The 23,306-nt window shown below is 37.0% G+C and overlaps 1 long non-coding RNA gene across 1 annotated transcript in view; it reads left to right on the forward strand.

The window, feature by feature from the left end:
• The window catches only part of LOC147064232 (uncharacterized), a 391,070-nt gene that overhangs the window by 362,947 nt on the left and 4,817 nt on the right, over positions 1-23,306 (forward strand). The gene's annotated exons all lie outside the window — the stretch shown is intronic.

Below are 23,306 nucleotides of genomic sequence, written 5' to 3' on the forward strand. Positions count from 1 at the left end.
CTTTTTAATTTAAAAAGTAAAAATGATGATGGATGAAAGAGATAATTTTAAGACTAAATATAAGGATTTAAATATAATAAATTTTGCCGCGCTTGTCGGCAACGTCCAAATTTCGACGCGCCTGCGCCAGGGTCAGGCTCGTGATTCGCCGAATCAAAGATCACGCGATAAAATTTGGCCAATCACGAGAGTCCTTTTTGCTGGAATGGCGTGGGTACGCGAAGTTTAAAAAAAGAAAAAAAGTAATTAGTAAGCGTCCCCTGTCCGATAGGTACGGACCTGACGACTACAACTGTAAAAATCCCAAATATAATTTGTAAAACTAAAAATGTAAAATATAAACAATATCACGTTACGAGCACGAAGGACTGTGTTTTATTTACACTCCAACCGTTTAAATTTTCTTTTTTTGTGAATCCGGGGTTCGATGGACTCCCGAGCTAGCCGCTGGAACCCCCGGGATCTCAATGGCGCCCTTGGCAACGTGAAGCTCGAAGAATCGCATGGATTCTTCCGAACCCGCGAACGCTAAATAAAAGTTTATGATCCAGGAGCCGGAACAACCAAGAAATGGTTAACTAAGAAGTGGACTCCGACGTAACCCTTATCGAAGAAGAAGTGCTGTCTCCAACATCAAACCGGGAGAGCCCTCTGGTGTTCGAAGACAGTCCACATACGGAGCTGACCGCGCCTAGCGTCGTGCTGGAGACCGTAGCACCGGCGCGTCTCCAGTACGACGAATGGCTGCACAAATCCCACCTATGGAGACCAGACGCATCATCGACGGTATCCAGCGAGGAGGGCTCGTAGAGGCCACGGCCCACTCACGACGAAAAACGGCGAGCAAAATGCCGATTTTCCTAGGGTATCACTAACATGTCGTGTACCCTAGTCGACCACGGGATGTTCGGTGAGGAGAGAAAAAGGAAACGCGAGGCTAGGGAGCCTCACAAGAGGGCTGAGAAGGCGCGCAAGCTGAGATGAATCGAAAAAGCTGTACGGGCGCAGGCTTGACCACGAGGAGATGAAGCAGGACCAGTCGCCAACCCTCTAGTCAAGGGTGAACGCCGAGTTGCTGTTGGAAGTTTCAGTGTAAACAGTGTAGTTAAAAGTGAAGATAATAATCGTAAATATCCGGAAATTCTTCTAATTACGGATAAAAAGTTAATTAAGGACCCACTTTCTGAGCCCCATAATCTTAAGTTCGTTAGTAAGAAAAATGTACATTCTAGTTCTAAAAATAACGCTTCGCAAAGTGACGCCAATTCTTTCCGTTCAAATAAAGTAAATATGAATGAATTCGAAAACATTAACATTGAAAATCGCAAACAATTTTATAAACGGGAAAGAGGATATTCTACAGTAGCGCGAAACCTGTTTCAAAGTTACGCCGTGTTAATAATTTGAATCCAAAGAGAAACGAAGAAAATAGTATACGACCGTCACTATTATTTCTTTACAAATTACCAATCGTAAATTTAACACAGCGAAAACGGAACGGGAATAATAAGGCATCACTCGACGAAAGTTGTTATGTTAAATTTTAATAAGTTAAAATTAGGTATAAGAGGATGAAAGTAGAGATTGTATGCCTGTGATAAAAAAAAAAAGATGAGTCAATAAGCCGTAAATTTCTCAACGGGGTTTCAATAATAATAACAAAACGTGAGAGGCACCGCAAATCGGCGCGGCGCGCCTTGGAATAGGATGTCGGGCGCGTAAAACGAAACAACAATTTTTTTTTTTTAATAAAATGGGTTTCACTAAAAATAAAGTTAATTACACAGTTTTAAGTGTACTGATTCAGAAATAAATATAATGAGAGGGTGGAATATTTCAATTTTTAATATCAATGTGATTTATACAGTCAATACAATGTTGCAAAATAATTATGGGTATTAGGGTAAAATATTAAAAGTGATAGTAAGTACCATAAGTACAATGGGAAGATTTTATATAAAATTAGTAGCTATTTAATGTATGGGGTAGGAGTAATTAATAAAGTAAACTCAAATAAATTTAAAGTACAGGAAGTCTAATGAACGAATAAATTACTAAAGAAAGAGAAAGAATAAATACAGATGAAGACAATTTGGAAGCACAAAGGGAGCCACCTCTCGAAGTAAGCGCACCCAAAGGCAGCGTAGCCGAAAATTCATGATACCAAAGCTTGATGGTGTGGAGAGTGCGCACTCTCCTTTCTCGCGCAGGTTCATGGAGAGACTAGGGACGTGACGCCTGAAAGATATCGTGAAACAACAAGAGGTACTTCCGAAGTGTAACCATCTATAAAAAAAAAAAAAAGAAAGGGAAAAGGATACTTATTGTAAACATCCATCCTATTACCTGTGGGAGAGCCGTGCCGCCGTCAACGAGCCTGGCCGTTGTACCGCTATACGATGCCTTGCCCGCAGTAATAGGAACAGATGGAGACACAGTACCTGTCCATCTATGAGGTGATACTCCAGAGACCAGCAGATCAGTGGAAAACTTTCCACAGGAAGATATCCGCTGCTCGGAACGAGCCTGGCTCAATAGTAACGCCACTACCACGCCCTGGTTGCAAAGGCAGACGACGCCAAACGAGGTACGCTCCTATTGCACCAGAAGAAGTAAAACGTAACACGAAATAATAATTCCGAACGAGGGCCAAACGTCTACAAATGTAGCCCCTAGGAATGCAAAAGAAAGATTGGAAAGCGCGAGAGTCAAAGACTGCAGCTTCGCGACCCCTCCGCTGACTAATAAAAACGAATAAAATAACAAGAAAACCTAATTAAAACAAAGTAACACAAAATAAATGTACTACACTGAAATTAAATCAAACTCTGACCTATTCAAAAGTATCGCGAAAGCATTGCTTTGAGCTGAAAATAATAATCCAAAATAAATATAGAAAATAATAAAAATAGAGCTAAAGTATAGAGTTTTATGTTAGAATAGTTAGATTGTAGTTGAATTATTTTATAAACTGTTTATCACGCCATGTACTTAACGGATGAACAAGGAATTGGATGGGTGGCCGATGAGATCAGGGCGTACCTTTCGACTTTAATCCAGATGGGGCGAATTGATACACCCCTGTTACAGGCGGGCTTCTCCCGGTGTAAAATAATCATTTAGTAGCTTAAGTCGAAACGTAACCCTGACCTCTAGAAACGGCTTCATAAAACATCTAATCTGATTCCTTGCTCAACCACGTAAGTATTTCTTTTTAATTTAAAAAGTAAAAATGATGATGGATGAAAGAGATAATTTTAAGACTAAATATAAGGATTTAAATATAATAAATTTTGCCGCGCTTGTCGGCAACGTCCAAATTTCGACGCGCCTGCGCCAGGGTCAGGCTCGTGATTCGCCGAATCAAAGATCACGCGATAAAATTTGGCCAATCACGAGAGTCCTTTTTGCTGGAATGGCGTGGGTACGCGAAGTTTAAAAAAAGAAAAAAAGTAATTAGTAAGCGTCCCCTGTCCGATAGGTACGGACCTGACGACTACAACTGTAAAAATCCCAAATATAATTTGTAAAACTAAAAATGTAAAATATAAACAATATCACGTTACGAGCACGAAGGACTGTGTTTTATTTACACTCCAACCGTTTAAATTTTCCTTTTTTGTGAATCCGGGGTTCGATGGACTCCTGAGCTAGCCGCTGGAACCCCCGGGATCTCAGTATCTCTATCCAGAAAAAATTTTCTTTTATTTTTTTGACAATTTTTTTTTGTATTTTTTTTATTATTTGACATCAAAAAATACGTATAACCCCAAATTTTTACCCTCCTACCCTTACCTTCCCATTTTTTAATTACGATTTTATTATTTTTGTATGAACAAATTTAACCGTCGTTCGTATTTCAAACAGAACGAAATTATTTATGTTGTTGAATGACAGATGGCGCTACGTCCGAGAAGAATTCAAGCGAAACGTCGCTCATTTTCACATTTTGACAATTCATTCGGCATATCACAACGCAGTGCGTGCAAAATTTTGTATGATTTATTTTATTTGGGCCATCGAACGAATAAAGCAACAAACATGCAAAATAGTAAAGCAGAAAGAACAGACGAACAAATCCAACAAGACAACAAAAACGTGCGTGTGAGCATGTCAGAATTGCGTGCATCTCAATCACAAGAGGCACGAGCTGAACGAAATCAACAACGACAATTGGAACGGAACGTAGTTAACACACGCAGAGCAAATGACCGACAACGCCAACAAGTACATCGAGCATTTACATCCGCTTCGTTCCTTCGCCTCGCATTCGAGTACAAGCCAGATATTGACTATTCCGCTCATCCGAAAGTGCTTATTGGTGCTATGGACAAAGAATGTCCCCATTGTCATGCGCTCAAATTCAAACATGAGTCAGCCGGGATGTGTTGCGCATCAGGAAAATTGCAACTACCAGAAATTGAGATACCACCAGAACCATTGAACGGCTTGCTCATTGGCACGGTTCCAGATTCAAACCTGTTCCTGAAGTCCATTCGCACATTGAATTCATGCTTCCAAATGACTTCGTTCGGAGCAACAGAAATAGTTCACAATACTGCGGCAAATGGTCAACAATTCCATTCTACGTTCAAAATCAAAGGCCAAGTATACCACAAAGTAGGCTCATTGCTGCCAATGCCAAACGAACCACATAATTTTTTACAAATCTACTTCATGGGTGGTGAGGACATCAATCGTGTGGATGCACGTTGCGGCTACAATAACCTCAATTCGCCTAATGCCAGGCGCATCGTCGGCGAACTGGACGCCCTATTGGATGAGCACAATGAATTATTGAAATTCTTCAAAGAACACATGCACGAATTGCAAAGTGGCAATCACACTATTGTCATCAATCCTGATAAACACCAGCTGGAGGGCACGTGCGTCGATTCAATGCGCCTGTTGTTGCTGGAATCATGGTTGGCGCCCGCACATCGACGCGAGAAATCGTGATTCGAAGAAGAAACAATAATCTGGAGTTCATCGCTGACATACACCGTTCATACGACGCTCTCCAATATCCGCTAATTTTCTGGAAGGGACAAGACGGATATTGCATAAACATTAAACAACGAGATCCTGTCACAGGTAATAAATTCATTATGAACATCATTACTCATTTTGAATTGAGAAAATTAATGGTTGGTGTTTTTTTTGTTTTTATCGGCGGTCATCGTCTACAGCGCTCCATTCCCCTTTCTGTCATAGATTCCATCCCCACACACTTACGATACATTCGTTATTTTTTATTTAACAACCAAAATATTGACTAGATATAATTTATATGGCAGAACAACGTTTGCCGGATCAGCTAGTTATATATATTTTTTAAAGTTTTTAAAACTAATTTAGGTGGGTTCTTTTTCCGTCGCGCCTATGTAGCCAATGAGAATAACCAAAATAATAAAGAAAAAAGGGATTAGAAAAGGCCAGCATAGAGAGAACAAGGAGGAAATACAAAGAGATTGGAAGTCTAATCTCTTTGAGGAAATACGATCTTCAAATCCATGGGCTTCAGAATCAACAGGAACAATAAGAGTTTTAATAAATTGTTTTAATGTAAGGTAAAATTCCTTTCATTTTTTCATGATACATAAAAACAGTGACATCCCATGGGGATAGGTAGGCAGATCATGCGTTGCATAGGGGTGGCGAATGACGGAAGTAATATAAATACAGCAACCTTTGGAGAGCATTGGCGATTTTCTTATTATTTTCTTTACTGACAGCATAAATTACTATTCGGGGGCTTAGGGTGACAAGGGCGAAACTACAAAACAATGGTTTTGAGATAAACACAAAAACAGTCTTCTTTTAAGTAATTTTCTCCAAGACATATTATTTTTATCAGTACCTAAAAAATATAGTTGAGAGTGTAAGATTTTGCCTTTATAATGATTTTATTTGTAATGATGTAATAAAAGTGATTTTCGGAGCCAGTTCAATGCTTAACTCAAAACTGCGATTAATGTAGTTTCGCCCTTGTCACCCTAAGCACCGTATTATACTACATAATAATATTATTGTAATGGTGGTTTATCGCACAGGATTTTTTTTCTCAAGGTTGCCTCAAAACCTGTCAGCATCACGTACCTAAAACCACGACAGTAGATGGTGTGTATGTCAATTTTAAGATTTTTAGTGTAGGTATTTGTCGATTTATGATAGCCAAAAATAAATAATAAAATAGGTACCTACCTAAGTAGTTACCAAGTGAATTTGCAGGCAATTTGAAGAGAAAAATGAAAGGGGACAGTATTCTAAATCTAATTAAAAGCGGCACGTTGCCTAAGGACACCACTGCATAAAAATTATACTATAACTAGCTGAGCCAGCTGGCTCTCGCCAGTCTGTCTCGCTAGGTCCTGCAGACAGCTTTTCGTCATAATGACATGGTGTTGGATTTTAATATAATTGTAAAGTATGTATAGACGGCGCCATAGTTTTCCCTTCGGGATGGATTTTCATTCACGTCAGACAGTTTGACATTTCGCTGATTTGTCAGTTTTACGATCTGTATGTCGTCACTGCCATACAAATTTGGAGTCATATGCATAGTCTATTCTGGAGTCTGGCCTTCACAATATCGTCTGACACCACTTCAGGCTGCTAGGCCTAGCAGAACAGCTGGCAATCGCCGATTGCTACGAGACAGTCATTTTAATTTTAATACAATATATGTGTAGGTATGTGCATTTAAATATGATAAATAATTATACATCTCAATCGTGATTATCATAAATAGCGATCCAATATAACGCGAATATTAATCTCTTTCGGGCCCCATTTACATAATAGAAAAAGGTTAGCAGCATAAAAAATAAATTTAAACATTATTTTATTTCATTGTCTATAAAAAATAAATGCTTGGAGCCATAGAATAATATTTTAAGAATCATATTTTGATTTAAACATTAACCTTAAACAATATAGTTTCCCGGTGCGTAACATTCATATCGAGACTGATAGTTGATAAATAATAAAGCAATACATATTATATCTGAGTCTATTCAATAATGTTAGTCAATTCTGATAAGAATAGGAATTTATAAGACCTAAAGATATGGAATCAGCTTACAGAGGCCTTCATCCAGCAGTCGATTGATACAGGTTGATGACGATAATGACGATATAAATGGGTAGGTATATTATGTCACAAATAAAAAAAAAATAGCAGTTTACATGGTCAAGAAGAGTAGAATTATGTTGGGATAACCTTCATCCAGCAGTGGATTGATCTTGGTTGATGATGATAATGACGATATTATGAATGGGTAAATATAATATCAGCAATTTTGATAAATATAGCAATTCATATGACCGACAGAAATTCAAACAACTTAAAGAGGCCTTCATCCACCAGTGGATTGATTCAGACTTCAGATTCAGGGGAATATAAATAGATATAATATAATATCACCGATTTTGATAAATACAGCAATTCAAATGATAGAAAGGAGTAGAATCAGGCTAGGGAGGCCTTTATCCAGCAGTAGATAGGTTCAGTTCGATGATGATATGGACGACAGAAATAGGTATAATATCATAAAATCGTTAAACCGATAGTAGCAAAATCAGGTTGCGGAACCCTTCATCCAGCAGTGGATTGATCCTGGTTGATGATGATGATGATATGAATATGTAGATAAATATAATATCATCGATTTTGATAAATACAGCAATTCAAATGACAGAAAGGAGTAGAATCAGGCTAGGGAGGCTTTTATCCAGCAGTGGATTGGCTCAGGTCGATGATGATAAGGATTATAGAAATAGGTATAATATCACAAATTCGTTCAACCCATAGTAGTAGAATCACGTTACGGAACCCTTCATCCAGCAGTGGATTGATGATGATGATGACGATATGAATATGTAGATAAATAACATTAGAATTTTTAAAAAATATAGAAATTCAAGACTGTCAAGAATACAATCAACGTGGAGAGGCCTTCATCCAGCAGTGGATTTATCGAGGCTCGTGATAATAATGCATTATATTATATAGATAGGTAGATAATATAATATCACTGATTTTGATAAATATAATAATTCATGTGTAAGTAAGGAGTATAATAAGGCTGAGGAGGCCTTCATCCAGCAGTGGATAGGTCCAGATTGATGATGATGGTAAATTGCCGGCAACGTTAAAATCTCCAAATCTCCTTGGCCAAATTTTATTGCGTGATGCTTTTGATTTGACGAATCACGAGGACCACCCCGGCGCAGGCGTGTGGAGATTTTAACGTTGCCGGCAAGCGCGGCAAAATTTATTATATATGAATACTTATATTTAGTCTTAAAATTATCTCTCTCATCCATCATCATTTATACTTTTTAAATCAAATTAAATTTATCTTAATTACACCTCCGCCCAGTATGTGATTTTCACACACCGGACGAAGGCCTTTACTTATGAATAAAAAATACTTACGTGGTTGAGCAAGGAATCAGATTAGATGTTTTATGAAGCCGTTTCTAGAGGTCAGGGTTACGTTTCGACTTATAGCTACTTAATGATTATTTTACACCAGGAGAAGCCCGCCTGTAACAGGGGTGTATCATCAGTATAGTCCTGACAAATATACCTCAACCATCTCTTAACTTTGTACAAAAAAACTGCAATTTCAAATAACTTGCAACAAATTTAATCGGCGGCTCTGGTGGTGCAGTGCGAAAGGCGCTGGCCTTCCACCCGAGAGTTCTGGGTTCGATTCCCAGTGAGGACACAATATTTATGTGTTTTTCTCAAAGCCTGGGTGTTCTTGATTGTTCAAAATTACTAACAACCACCTTGTACGAAAAAGCAAGGACATGGTTATTAATAATTCAAAAAAAAAACTAATTTAATCATTAAACTTTTCTCAGCTTCTCTTCGTATCCAATTTTTACATGAATAATTATTCTTTAACATGTTTGTATCAACTTCATACTTTGAAATCTGTATTGGTCAACGGTCGGCAACTTAAACCTGAACAGTGAGATTGGAATTAAAATGCCCACGTCAAAAATTCCATACAGATTTCATCAAGTGACGTGGTCACATTATGGTTTTTTTTTATAAATAACCTAATCGAGTTGTCTTCTAGTGTCCAGACATAAAATACAAACATTATCTCAGTTTTGGATATCACTGTATCCATATCTAATATTTACAATGCTATTAAATCATAATTTGCCTTTTCTACTACATATTCATGTGAGAAGACTTTTTCGACCATGTCAAATGCAGCGCTTTGTCTCTCCAAAACAACACTGAAGCCACAGTTATCAACCATTCTAGTAACGATGCAGAAGCAGATTTCGCACAAACTTTGCAACTTTCGCAAAACTATATATTGCTTTTGAAAAATTCCAGAACTTCCAGAATCAGTTTCTGACTATTTCAAGTACAGAATAGCAACTTAATCTTGAAATTGCGATATCTTCTAACGCGAACAGTGTTGTACACTATTATCATAAATTGACATACACACCAATTACTGTGATGGTTTTAGGTACGTGATGCTGTCAGATTTTGAGACAACCTTAAGAAAAAAAATCCTGTGCGATAAACCACCATTACAATATTATTATTATGTAGTATAATAGTTATGCTGTCAGGATTTTGTTACGCTTCGAATATGTTTTTAAAATAAGGTGGTGATACTTTCTAATGAAGCGACTGCATCTTCTGCTTCATGGAAATTCACCAATGCTCTCCAAAGGTTGCTGTATTTGTATTACCTGCTTCCGATATGATAAAGCTGCATTTATCTCAGTTTGACATTCAGTGGACTTTACGACGTTTGATATGAGTCAACACATTATCACCGGCCTTCTGCGCACTCTTAAGCGGAGATGGCAGGCCGTGATAACGTCAAGGTCAAGCGGGGGTGGGAGACAGAAACGCACGGTGTATTGTGTCGAGGCTGGTATATTTTATCGTATTCGATACAGGGTATTGTCGTTGGCGGTCGGTAATTGGCGCTTTGGCGGGCTGCAAACGTGGTGTCGCGGCTGGGCTGCTGATTGATGCTTGGCATCCGAGGTGAGAGTCAGTGCTTGCGGCGTGGCGATGCAGTCTTTTTGGCGGGAAATGCTGGCTGGGCTGCAGACGCTTGTGGCTCCGCGTCCGAGGCGAGAGAGAAGAGATCCTGGCTGGTCGACGTCTGATACGAGAGAGAGCTTTTCGCGCGCGTCCCACTGTCAGATTGCCGGCATTAACGCGCTCTCTGTTTTACCGACGAATTGACTAGTGGCGGTGCAAGCGACCGTTTTTGACAGGCCGCGTCTGTGTTTTGGCGGGAGCGCTGATGAATTTGAATTTACTGATTCTTTGAGGCGGGCTTCGCACGGCCGAGGGTTGCGATAACCGCGAAGAGTGGACGTAGGCTGTGGTATTTTGGGAAATATGATGGTTTCTCTCAATTCCACCCCGCTTCTGGCCTGCTAGTGATACGGTCTTCACCATACTCTTTGACAGAGAAAGGCCGGTATCACTATCTTATATGGTAAATCTTCTTTTCTTTTGACCATGTCCGGTTCTAATAAGACCATAATTCGACTGCTCCAAATAAGACGGAAGTATTTGGCATTTTGCAGGAGAATTAATTTAAGTTTTGAAAAAATATTCTTATTCTCCTGTACGGAAATTTCAATTATTTTTTATTGATTCCAGCATACTTTTTAATGGTTAAATTTCTTAATGTACTGTTTTGTTTCCATCGACATTCTTTCGGGGCACACTATGACTTACTGCCATTTTCCTCGGAAATAATAAAAATACATCAAGGCAGTATGTTGAGTTACTTCCTTATTCCCTGATAATTTTTAAATAAATGTAAACAACTAATTGAAAAAAAAAATATTTATTAAAGAAAATATCAATAAATTGACACAATTATCAAAAAAATTTGAGAAGAAAACATTAAGGCAATTAATATACCTAATGTATACATGCAAAAAGTCCAGAATAACATAAACAATAGGGTATTTTTTCCACATTAATTAACACAATACACAGTTAATGCAAACAGATCAATAAAAAAGACAAAACCAAATAATGGTAAAGAACATTGTTGGTGACAGCTGTTTCGTGTAGCCATCCCATCCTCAGAACAAGCCGCCGGAGAATTGGATATCAATACAAAATAGAAGAACAATATCAATACCAAGTTGTTGAATTATTATACCGTCACTATCTTCAAAGGATACTGAGATCCCCGGGGTTCCAGCGGCTAGCTCAGGTGTCCATCGAACCCCGGATTCACAAAAAAAAAGTACGATATATTTGAGGGTGGAATTAAATAAAACCACGTCTGTCTCGTGTAACTTGGTATTCCTTATATTTTACACTTTCTTTACATGTTTAGGTTTTTACAATTAGTTACGCAGGTCCGTATATGTCGGAAAGGGGACGCTTACTAACCTCTTTTTTCTTTCTTTTTAAATTCCTCGTACCTACGCCGTCCAGCAAAAAGGACACTCGCGATTGGCCAAATCTGATCGCATGATCTTTGATTCGGCGAATCACGAGCCTGACCCTGGCGCCGGCGCTCGAGGATTTCACGCACAATGCGCGGCAAAATTTATTATATTTGAATACTTATATTTAGTCTTAAAATTATCGCTTTCATCCATCATCATTTATACCTTTTAAATTAAATTTAATTTATCTTAATTACACCTCCGCCCAATATGCGATTTTCACACACCGGACGAAGGCCTTTACTTATGATTAAAAAATACTTACGTGGTTGAGCAAGGAATCAGATTAGATGTTTTATGAAGCCGTTTCTAGAGGTCAGGGTTACGTTTCGACTTATAGCTACTAAATGATTATTTTACACCGGGAGAAGCCCGCCTGTAACAGGGGTGTATCAATTCGCCCCATCTAGATTAAAGTCGAAAGGTACGCCCTGATCTCATCGGCCACCCATCCAATTCCTTGTTCATCCGTTAAGTACATAGCATGATAACAGTTTATAAAAAAAATTCAACTACAATCTAACTATTCTAACAAAAAAAAAAAAACAACTAACTTTACGTATTGTTTCTATATTTATTTTAATTACTATTTTCCTGCTCAAAGCGATGCTCCTGAATAAGTCAGAGTTTGATTTATTTTCCTTTCTTATTATCATTTGTCATAATTTATTATTATTTTATTTTTCTCCTGTAATGTCGTGCGTTTATTTTGTTTTCGTAATGTTTTTGTTGTTCTTCTCGTTCTTTTATACTAGTCAGCGGAGGGGTCGTGGAGCTGCAGTCTTCGACTCTTGGGCTGTCCAGTTTTTTTGTATTCCGAGAGGCTACATTTGTAGACGTTTGGCCCTCGTTCGGAATTATAGTTTCGTGTTACGTTTTTCTTCTTCTGGTGCAATAGGAGCGTACCTCGTTTGGCGTCGTCTGCCTTTGCAACCAGGGCGTGGTAGTGGCGTTACTATTGAGCCAGGCTCGTTCCGAGCAGCAGATATCTTTCTGTGGAAAGTTTTCCACTGATCTGCTGGTCTCTGGAGTATCACCTCATAGATGGACAGGTACTGTGTCTCCATCTGTTCCTATTACTGCGGGCAAGGCATCGTATAGCGGTACAACGGCCAGGCTCGTTGACGGCGGCACGGCTTTCTCACAGGTACTAGGATGGATTTTCACAATAAGTATCTTTTCCCCTTTCTTTTCTTTGTAGATGGTTACACTTCGGAAGTACCTCTTGTTGTTTCACGATATCTTTCAGGCGTCACGTCCCTAGTCTCTCCATGAACCTGCGCGAGAAAGGAGAGTGCGCACTCTCCACACCATCAAGCTTTGGTATCATGAATTTTCGGCTACGCTGCCTTTGGATGCGCTTACTTCGAGAGGTGGCTCCCTTTGTGCTTCCAAATTGTCTTCATCTGTATTTATTCTTTTTCTTTCTTTAGTAATTTATTCGTTCATTAGACTTCCTGTACTTTAAATTTATTCGAATTTACTTTATTAATTACTCCTACCCCATACATTAAATAGCTACTAATTTTATATAAAATCTTCCCATTGTACTTATGGTACTTACTATCACTTTTAATATTTTACCCTAATACCCATAATTATTTTGCAACATTGTATTGACTGTATAAATCACATTGATATTAAAAATTGAAATATTCCACCCTCTCATTATATTTATTTCTGAATCAGTACACTTAAAACTGTGTAATTAACATTATTTTTAGTGAAACCCATTTTATTTAAAAAAAAATTGTTGTTTCGTTTTACGCGCCCGACATCCTATTCCAAAGGCGCGCCGCGCCGATTTGCGGTGCCTCTCACTTTTTATTATTATTTTTGTTGAGAAATTTACGGCTTATTGACTTTTTTTTTTTTTTTTTTTTATCACAAGCATACAATCTCTACTTTCATCCTCTTATACCTAATTTTAACGTATTATTAAAATTTCACTTATCAACTATATACACTTCGTCGAGTGATGCCGTATTATTCCCGTTCCGTTTTCGCTGCGTTAAATTCACGATTGGTAATTTGTAAAGAAATAATAGTGACGGTCGTATACTATTTTCCTCGTTTCTCTTTGAATTGAAATTATTAACACGGCGTAACTTTGAAACAGGTTTCGCGCTACTGTAGAATATCCTCTTTCCCGTTTATAAAATTGTTTGCGATTTTCAATGTTAATGTTTTCGAATTCATTCATATTTACTTTATTTGAACGGAAAGCAGTGACGTCCCTAGACAAAATGCCGCCCCTAGGCAGCGTCAAAATGCCGCCCCATTTTTTTATCATCCTTTCATTACTCCAATATATAAGAAATGTGTTGTATGAAGCATGGCCCCCGCATCCTGAAGCGGGCCCCCAGGCAAGGATCTTTGGCAGCCCCCCTACCTATCGCTTAGGATAAAGGCAGTGTGACGCTCTACAGTAATGTTTTCCAAATGGTGTACGCGTTAAAATTGATGCGTATATTTAGTGTTTTTTTGTATATTGTAATACACCCATTTGAATTATGGAGTTTTTGAGTATCGCTACACAATTATAAATTATATTGTACAACCACATAATTTTAAATATTAATATTACTGAAGAAAATAGCGCCGCAGGCGAATTTTTTGCTATTAGAGCAAATTTGTGATATGTGTTTATTTCACTTATCGAGCCCGGGACCCAGGCTAGAGCCCTGTCAGCCCCCCCTTGTGGGGGGCATGGTATGGATGGATACATTACTAACAACATATATACCTACCACTAAGCTGAATCATAAAAAATTAAATTTAGATATTAATAAATAAATAAGCGAATAAATATAATATTAGTTAAACACTTACCCAAATCACCAGAGTCTGAGATGCCATTTGGTTGATATGTCTGACACATTTGGTCTGTACCATTTAGTAATACCTGCGCAGACGCACGCATTACACCATTTTTTCTATGCTATTATTGTACCCTACAATATGTAAACACAATAATTTTCCTCATTATTTATTTAATATAAACCTATTTTTAATCATAAATACACTATTAATTAATAGTCTCAACACTCAACCGTTGATGATTGAAATAAAATACCCAAATCCACACTATTATCAGCACAAAATATTTTTACAAAAAATGACTTAAAAGAAGGTATTGTTATTCACAGCACGATAAATACGATATAATCTAGGTAGGTACCTACTAGTGTACATTTTTAATACAATTAGCTGGTACTTAATGTAAATAGTATTATATGCACGAATACTAATTGATTATGACAAATGTGACGTTAAAAAACAAACGTGGCCATCTCCAGTCAATGACTTTTTTGAGATTTTTGGTTGGTATGATTGCTTGTGTTGTTTTATATAATATTATTTAGTTAAGACATGGCTATCTCCTCAATTTCTGCTTCAAAAATTCAAATAAAAGATGTGATTTTTTTCAAACTTAGTCATATCCATTGATTTTTTATATCAAACGTGGTCACATTCGTCTTGGCCAATAACGACGTAGCACTTTTTCAAAATGGCCAATCATGTCGTGGCATTTTATCAAGATGACTCCCATCAGCAAAAAGTTTTCTCTGTGTATACGATGTGCTCTTCAAGTTTTTAAGCGAAATAATTGTCAAAGAATGAAAAATAATCCAAATAAAGTTTGAAATAGTGTCTCCAGATAATGCACGAAAGTTAACCAGATCAAATTATACCATTAAACGTTCAAAGAAGACTGAAAAACGGTAAGTAAATTTTGATTTTCAAACGTTTTACGACAGTTAGCATTTTAGAACCTCAGGGCTGTGCCTTGGCTGTTCATATTTTATGTTCAGTTTTAAAGCTGCATAATATCGTGTAAACTGGTTCAGTCATCTTTATTTTTTTTATATATTTTTATTCAAAAATATTGTTATGTTTGTTTAGTTACCTTTAATTCTAATATCATAAAACTCAAAATAAATTCATAAACCCAATTATAATTTTCAAATTATGAAGTGTTAGTTGTAAATATGAAATAAGTTATACATTTATAATGTTGTTTTTTTCGGGTGCCGGTCGAAATCCCGAAGGGCCGAAATCCCGAATGCCGAAATCCCGAAAGCCGAAATCCCGAATGGCCGGAAGCCCAAAGGCCGAAATCCCGAAAAATAAAAAAATATAAACAGTAATAGTTTTCAACCAGCGGCACCCCAATAGGCGGCGCTTTTTCTAGAGTGTGTAATTTAACAAGATAATTGGAATAGTTATATAAAAAACTATTATTGATTATGGAATGATGCAACAAAATAATTTTCAACCAGCGGTACCCCAATAGGCGGCGCTTTTTCTAGAGTGTGTAATTTAACAAGATAATTAGAATAGTTATATAAAAAACTATTATTAATTATGGAATGATGCAACAAAATAATTTTCAACCAGCGGTACCCCAATAGGCGGCGCATTTTCTTGAGTAAGTAATATAACAAGATAATTAAAATAGTTATTTAAAAACTATTATTTATTATGGAATGAAGCAACAAAATAATTTTCAACCAGCGGCACCCCAATACGCGGCGCTTTTCCTCGATTGCATAATTTAACAAGATAATTAAAATGGTTATATAAAAACTATTATTAATTATGGAATGAAGCCAGAAAATAATTTTCAACCAGCGGCACCCCAAAAGGCGGCGCTTTTTCTCGATTGTATAATTTAACTAGATAATTAAAATAGTTATATAAAAACTATTATTAATTATGGAATGAAAATTATTTTCTTGCTTCATTCCATAATTAATAATAGTTTTTATATAACTATTTTAATTATCTTGTTAAATTACACACTCTAGAAAAAGCGCCGCTTATTGGGGTACTACTGGTTAAAAAATATTTTTTGCTTCATTCTATAATTAACAATAGTTTTTAATACTACTATTTTCATTATCTAGTTAAATTATACAATCGAGAAAAAGCGCCGCCTTTTGGGGTGCCACTGGTTGAAAATTATTTTGTTGCTTGATTCCATAAATATTAATAGTTTTTATTATAACTATTTTAATTATCTTGTTAAATTACACACTCTAGATAAAGCGCCGCCTATTAGGGTACCGCTGGTTGAAAATTATTTTTTTGCTTCATTCTATAATTAATAATAGTTTTTAATACTACTATTTTAATTATCTAGTTAAATTATACAATCGAGAAAAAGCGCCCCCTTTTGGGGTGCCGCTGGTTGAAAATTATTTTGTTGCTTCATTCAATAATTAATAATAGTTTTTAATACTACTATTTTAATTATCTAGATTAAGTATACAATCGAGAAAAAGCGCCGCCTATTGGGGAACCGCTGGTTGAAAATTAATACTGTTTATATATTTTTATTTTTCGGGATTTCGGCCTTCGGGATTCCGGCCATTTGGGATTTCGGCCATTCGGGATTTTGACATTCGGGATTTCGTCCGGCACCCATTTTAACACAACCCTGTTTGTAAGTATACAAAACAAACCGATCGAATACAAAACAAAACTGTCTATCTCCAATAGTATTTATGTCAAATCCAGATGATACAAAACAAACATAGCCATCTCCAACATAAAATCGTAAATATCTTGTTTATTAAGGATCCGCGATTATTGAGCATTGTTTAAATCGTATTCTTTAAATAAAATATAATCATAAATTAGGAAATTATTAACTCACGGGTTCAAATTAACCACAAAAACAAAAAAGTTGATTTACTCAGTTTCACATGTGATGGAGATGACCACGTTTGTTTTTTAGCGTCACAAATGTCAATGGATTAATAATAATTATGAATATCTATTTAGCAATAGGTACATCCGGCAACTTTTAAATCTCGGGAATGACTGGCAAAAATATTTGGATAAATTAAAAAATACGGAAGTATGTACCTATCTATAAATCTCTACCATAATTTTCCTTGTTTCGTCACCAACGTTGAAATCTATATAGGTTATATTATTTTGTTTCAATACCTACCTACGTCGCTTGTTCGGCGCCACCCATGGCGCGACGGCTTTTGCGCGTATACCTACATAATATCACTGTTATGAAAGGAACTCTTTAATCTGAGTAAATGACATTATATTATTATATTATGACTGATTTATTATGGTATTTTGGTGTTTTACATTTATCATTCATAATGCGTCTACGTGCCAAGAGTAGTAAAAATATTTTTATATGCATTTTGTATACGAAACCGAGCAGTCAAAAATAAAACAAAAATTCCTCGCGAAGCGTGGTGACATCATACTAAAATATGTACTCTAGTAAGCAGTGGATAAAAAAAAAACATCCGGAAAAAAACATCTCCAACGCTCTGGTTATAATATAACTAATTTAGGTAGCTATTTCTATATAATACCAAATAATTCTCCTCGATTTGCCGCCCTTCGAGTATCTGCCGCCCCCAAGCGACGCTCAATCTGCCTACCCCCACGGGACGTCACTGACGGAAAGAATTGGTGTCACTTTGCGAAGCGTTATTTTTAAAACTAGAATGTACATTTTTCGTACTAATGAACTTAAGATTACAAGGCTCAGAAAGTTTGTCCTTAATTAACTTTATATCCGTAATTAGAAGAATTTCCGGATGTTTTATTCGTATAATCTACACATTTCACTTCTAACAGCAACTCGGCGTTCACCCTTGACTCGAGGGTTGGCGACTGGTCCTGCTTCATCTCCTCGTGGTCGAGCCTGCGCCCGCACAGCTTCGATTCATCTCAGCTTGCGCGCCTTTTCAGCCCTCTTGTGAGGCTCCCTGGCCTCGCGTTTCCTTTTTCTCTCCTCACCGAACATCCCGTGGTCGACTAGGGTACACGACATGTTAGTGATACCCTAGGAAAATCGGCATTTTGCTCGCCGTTTTTCGTCGCGAGTGGGCCGTGGCCTCTACGAGCCCTCCTCGCTGGATACCGTCGATGATGTGTCTGGTCTCCATAGGTGGGATTTGTGCAGCCATTCGTCGTACTGGAGACGCGCTGGTGCTACGGTCTCCAGCACGACGCTAGGCGCGGTCAGCTCCGTATGTGGACTGTCTTCGAACACCAGAGGGCTCTCCCGGTTTGATGTTGGAGACAGCACTTCTTCTTCGATAAGGGTTACGTCGGAGTCCGCTTTTTAGTTAACCATTTCTTGGTTGTTCCGGCTCCTGGATCATAAACTTTTATTTAGCGTTCGCGGGCATAAACTTTATTTCGCGGGTTCGGAAGAATCCATGCGATTCTTCGAGCTTCACGTTGCCAAGGCGCCATTGAGATCCCCGGGGTTCCAGCGGCTAGCTCAGGTGTCCATCGAACCCCGGATTCACAAAAAAAAAGTACGATATATTTGAGGGTGGAATTAAATAAAACCACGTCTGTCTCGTGTAACTTGGTATTCCTTATATTTTACACTTTCTTTACATGTTTAGGTTTTTACAATTAGTTACGCAGGTCCGTATATGTCGGAAAGGGGACGCTTACTTTACTAACCTCTTTTTTCTTTCTTTTTAAATTCCTCGTACCTACGCCGTCCAGCAAAAAGGACTCTCGCGATTGGCCAAATCTGATCGCATGATCTTTGATTCGGCGAATCACGAGCCTGACCCTGGCGCCGGCGCGCGAGGATTTCACGCACAATGCGCGGCAAAATTTATTATATTTGAATACTTATATTTAGTCTCAAAATTATCGCTTTCATCCATCATCATTTATACCTTTTAAATTAAATTAAATTTATCTTAATTACACCTCCGCCCAATATGCGATTTTCACACACCGGACGAAGGCCTTTACTTATGATTAAAAAATACTTACATGGTTGAGCAAGGAATCAGATTAGATGTTTTATGAAGCCGTTTCTAGAGGTCAGGGTTACGTTTCGACTTATAGCTACTAAATGATTATTTTACACCGGGAGAAGCCCGCCTGTAACAGGGGTGTATCAATACCATAGAAATGATAGTGAAATTAATAAAAAATATTGTTTAATCATTTTCTAACTCATCCGATAATGCGTCATCTCTTACGTTATGAGTAGGGCCCGGATTTATATGCTAGTGCATGTTTTGTTAGGGTGTATGCATAGCTATGAGAGTTGCACAGAAATCTGTTTTGAAAGACACAGAATCCAAAAATAAAATTTTATTGTGCATATAAATGCATATTTGAGACGTTAGAGCATATTTGAGACATTAGTGCATATTTCATAAATAAATGCATATTTTAGAGCTTTTGAATGTATAATTTTAGTTTTTTTTTTTAATATTTTATCGAAATATAACTAAGTTAGGAAGGAAGATAGTTTAGATGCACTTGCATTTTTAATGCCATCTCCGAGCTGTGGATTTATCAGTGGAAAAAGTGAAGTCAACTCGGGCACTATTATTTAAAGTTTGCCCAAGTGGAAGTTGAGAGGTAGTTTTCCGCATATAAACAAAATACTGACAGATACCTATGCGGAAAAAATTAATGCCAGAGCATAATATTGAAAAAAATAATGTAATTTTTTTTCGGGCAAAAAACAGAAAATAGTATTTAGTTTAGTTAAGTGTGTTGTTTTTGTTTTTTAAGTTATGTTTGGTTTATATTGCATTTATTATTCAATTATTTGTAGGTACTTTTGAAAATTGTAATTGATTAAATTTATATTCTTAGTTTGTGTTTTTTATTCTGATATCGTATTATGTTGAAAAATTATTAACTAGTTATTCGATTTTTTTGTCAGTAATATTGGGTAAAGCGAGTATTTACAATTTTTTCCCTTTTACTTTTAACTGCATATTTCTTCGGTTTTAGTGCATATTTTATTGATTTTAAGTGCATACGTGCATGCATATAACCATGTTTTTTGTTGCATACAAATCCGGGCCCTAGTTATGAGAATGTTCAAGAAAATTATCGTTTGAAGTAAGTGACCGATAAAAATTATGATAAGCTTTCGGAATGAGAGTGTTTTCGCATAACGATGACAAATCTTTCAGTCTTGTTCGTCTTTAAAGTAAGATGGTCAATAGATCCTGCGTGTATGTGTATTTAATACACACTTCGGAAGGTTTTTTATATTGCACGAGACACCTCGCGGACTTTATTCCATTTCACTGTGGAAATATCATTAGCCGTTTTCCAATTTCTTGCTGTAACTAATGGCTTAAAGTCCAGTCTTCATAAGACATTTCGTTTATTTTGTATGGGTGACCTTTCACTTTCGCACAGCGAGTTAACATGACCCATTCATTGTTCAGGGACATAGAAAAGTTTTCTTGCATTGTCTATTGTTGCATGCATTGAGTCCCCCTCATTTTATGTATGTCCTTTCTCTAAAAAGCTATGGGTAATGTCAATCTTTAGAGTGTTTGTTGCATATTCTAACATAGCGCATACAATGCGGTTCCGATTTTGCCACCCGCAGTTATCAGAATATAAAATAATAGTTTTTATGCCTGTTTCATGTGCGGCACGTATACATTTTGAGAGGCATGTTGCAATTTCATTTGCTTCCCTTTTTGCCTCTGACTGATGCCCAGTGACGTCCCTAGACAAAATGCCGCCCCTAGACAGCGCCAAAATGCCGCCCCATTTTTTATACAGTATTTTTTATCATCTTTTCATGACTCCAATATCTAACATGGATACATTACTAACAAAACATATAAATGCATCCCCTGCATCTGTAGTTTTGACGGCCAACACGTCTGGTTAATAAGTCAGACTGTAATTATTTAGTATTCGCAAATCTGCATGCGTCGTTTCTGATCACCAAGGACGTCGAAGGGCAACGGAAGTAAACTAGACATCACAACGCCGACAAAAAAATTACAGTCCTCTTAAATCTTTTATGTTAATTAATACACTTTGTTTCCAACCAGTAAGCTGATTTTTTTAATGGAAAGATTTTTTCGTTATTACTAAGTTTAGGTAGTTCTATATATACCAAATAATTCTCCTCGATTTGCCGCCCTTCGAGTAACTGCCGCCCCCAAGCGACGTTCAATCTGCCTACCCCCACGGGACGTCACTGCTGATGCCAAATAAAACAATGGCCCTGCTTCTTCCCAATATCATACACAGTAAAGTTGTATATTTTCTCTTATAGTAAAAACTATTAACATCTGACTGCAGGGTCTGCAAAACTGTCTGCAGGTCGAATACAGCCGCACAAAGATGTTGGTCGGTTAGGCATTTCTCTTTGTCACCATCTTTTAATGCTGTTACTTCACTTGTATTGGTTAAATGGGTTTCATACTCATTTTTTTAAATTAATTTTTCATTTTCTGCTGCGACATTATACCTATTTTTCGCATATCTCACACTGGTCCTTCTTCGGTTTCTGGAACGCATTGTTGAACTCACTATTAAAAACATCTGAGTACTGACGCAGTGGCAGGTGTTTTGGTGTTGTCTTCTTTCAGCTATTCTATATAGAGCCTATGCATTTTAGCAATGGAAAGGTCGCTATCCAAGTATAGTTTTTTAGACGATTTTCGGGTATAATGAGACTCGACTACTGGAAAACTTAGTATGTCGTCTCGAACCGTTACAATAATCGCTGAAGAAATTTTATTTACCCTTTTTACATGTTTTCCTCGCATATCTGCTACCATTACACCTCCTTCATCAAGTTTTTTATACGCAGAAGATACCATTTTGTCAGAGATTCCCAATGTCTTTATAAACATCTTTTGACAAACACGCATGTCAGAAATACTACAATCATCATTCACATTTTTTAGGAAATATTGTCGCGAGACGGTTCGCCTAAAATTATTGGCATCGGAAGCTCTTATTAGCTTCTTCGGAACAAATTTTACGTACCGGGTGATAAAATTCCACTGTTTTTCATAATCTGGTAATTTCCACAAAGCTTCAAATATTTTTTTTCGTGCTTCATCGCATACATTTGTCATGCATTTAATTTTATGACAGTTCAACCTACAACCTGCTCCCATGTACTTGGCAACCATAACTTCACCTTTTCTAGTTTTATATTCTAAACCTCGCTTATGATTCTTTTTAGATTTATTGACAGCCCACAGTCAGGATTTCTCATGCGTTTTCTAACAATCTTTCCTCAAGGTGTCACCTGTCTTTTGTGAATACCAGATGATTGTATTACTGGATGCATTTCATTTTCGATATCAAGCGAATTTTCCGGTCTCTGTAAAACGTAATATATAATTATTATATTACCTATCAGGTATTTGTACATCAATCTCATCGGATATTTCAAATTATAAAAGTATGTATTTTCATACCGAGTTTGGTACTAATTCTTCTAAATTAGTAGTATCCGAAACATCATAGAATATCCCTGTCTTCTCATCAAGGTGCATCATAGGCGACGGTGTATCTTGCCTTTCAAAATTAAAACGTCTTATATTTTTTTGTAATGTGATTGTTCGATTTACTAATCTACTTACTAGTATCCACTATGGGCAAAGATCCTCCGCTTACCATTTCCATTATTATTTTTGTTCTGTTAGATATCATTTTGATGTTACATCGTATAGTATAATATTATATTCACTTGATTATCGCCGTGATACGTACGCACTTCAAGAAATGTCAATCAACAAGTTTTGCGCCATACACATAATACTTCCGGTGAAGACAGACGTATGTCTGACTTACGGCCGGTACATAAAAATAATATCCCATGAAAACGGCAGTAATTCAACTTACTTCTGTAATACATGGAAAAAATATTAGTATTTGACATACGACTATTTTTAAATTGAATTTAAAGACCATCTATATAGAGAAAAATTTTCTGCATATGAAAGTGGACCTAACTCAAAAACCCAAAAAAGGGAGTTACTTCCGTCTTACATGGAGCAGTCGATATGAGCCTCCACAGAGTGGAG

Source organism: Rhyacophila brunnea, unplaced genomic scaffold, assembly GCF_057557595.1.
Source record: "Rhyacophila brunnea isolate RB1 unplaced genomic scaffold, BYU_Rbru_1.0 scaffold_8, whole genome shotgun sequence".
Lineage (NCBI taxonomy): Eukaryota > Metazoa > Arthropoda > Insecta > Trichoptera > Rhyacophilidae > Rhyacophila > Rhyacophila brunnea.